This window comes from Carettochelys insculpta, chromosome 1, assembly GCF_033958435.1.
Source record: "Carettochelys insculpta isolate YL-2023 chromosome 1, ASM3395843v1, whole genome shotgun sequence".
NCBI lineage: Eukaryota > Metazoa > Chordata > Testudines > Carettochelyidae > Carettochelys > Carettochelys insculpta.
The window spans coordinates 299412730-299414504 of record NC_134137.1 but is presented as its reverse complement, the minus strand read 5'-3'; positions in this window follow the sequence as shown (position 1 = coordinate 299414504).

Here is a 1775-nt window from a genome sequence, read left to right as displayed (position 1 = left end):
AATCAAACCAATACCTCTTTTTAATTGACACATTAAGCTATGTATCAACAAACCTACATGGGATTTAATATTCTATAGGTTAATTAGGCTAGGGAAAAATGAATTGCTTTTATATCATTTTTATGAACTTGGATTCAATCCTCTCATGGACATGACTGCGCACTTGTATCAAGCAACATCTGAATTCAAAACAATATTTCTTATTGTGCTTATTAATTATTAATGCAAACATGAGACTATTTATACTGTTAATTACTCTAACAGAATTAATAAGTAATTCTGTTATTACTTTAACAGAAAGTAATTAGAGTAATTAACAGTATAAATAGTCTCATGTTTGCATTGCTAACAGTGACAACACGTATACCAAAGACTCTGTTGGGGCAGATGAAAAGGTGAAGTAAAGGAAGTAATTTCCTATACTTTTCTAAGTCTGACACTTATTGTACGTTGCTGTTTAATAACTACAGTGCATGGAACATTATTACAGTTTACAATTTGCTTGTAAATTTGGAACTGTTATCACAACTCAAGGCTCACATCTAAGTGAGGAGGAATTAGATTCTGTTGAGGGGGAAAAGAAATTTATAAAATAAGGAAAAATTCATCACAAAAGTCTCTTCTCCCCATGCTTTTCAAATATTCTTCTTACTTTCTGTAAGAATGTAAGAATGGACATACTGGATAAGATGAATGGTCCATATACGGGAATGTCCTGCCTTCCAACAGGGACTGGTGACAGGTTCTTCAACGGGATGAATAGAACAGGAAAATGTTTCATGTGATCCACCCTGTCATCCAGTCCCAGCTCACTATAGCCTGAGGTTCAGGGACACTCAAAGGATTGGCATATATTCCTGACCATCTTGGGTAACAGCTGCTGATAGACCTATTCTTCGATAACTTATTGAAGGACTTTTTTGAACCCAGTTATACTTTTGGCCTTCAAAACACTTCTGGAAACCTCAAAAGATGGCAGGCTGATGTTACAGAGATCTAGATCACTGATGATATCAACACAAGCAAGACAATCATATGCTTTTGACATTATCACTCACCAAAGCTATGCCTGTGAGAGAAAATCCCAAACATAAGCCAAAAGATAGCAAAGTTAACTTGTCAAGATCGCCAAACAAAGATCCAAAATAACCAACCAGATTGGCAAATGGAACCTTTCAAGTGCCACAGAACAAAATTAGTTCTAAAAATTAAGGAAATGGGCATCATCAATAAAATCTTCCAGAAACTGACATTTCCCATTGGCTCCCACAAACAATATGCAGACCAAATTTATAGGTGAAGCATTCTAATCTCTGTTAGTTGCTTTTGTATTTATTAAGAACATTAGTAAGTATAAAAACTGCTCCTCAGTCCTCCGGTCAGTGAGCTCCTCACCGACTGGTCATCTGCCCACTTCTTGTGCTTTGTGAGTATTAATGAGCTATCTCCTATACAGTATAGATTCTGCACATTGTTTGTCTTCCATAATAACAGCATAGGAGACAAAGGGCCAGACTTGTGAGGTGGAGCCTGCCCAGACCCTCTTATAGCTAATAGCCCAGTGGTTAGATCACTCTTTTCAGAAGTAGGACACCCAGGATTAAATCCCCCACTCTACCTTCTGTACAGTAGGGAGTTGACTTTGGTTCTCCCACAAGGTATGTATCTTAAACACCACACTATTGCCATTTTCTCTCAATCCCCACTCCCCCAAAAGAATAGTTAAGTATATGTAAGCAGGAGAGACTGAGGGCACTCCCCCTTAGAATAGTCGA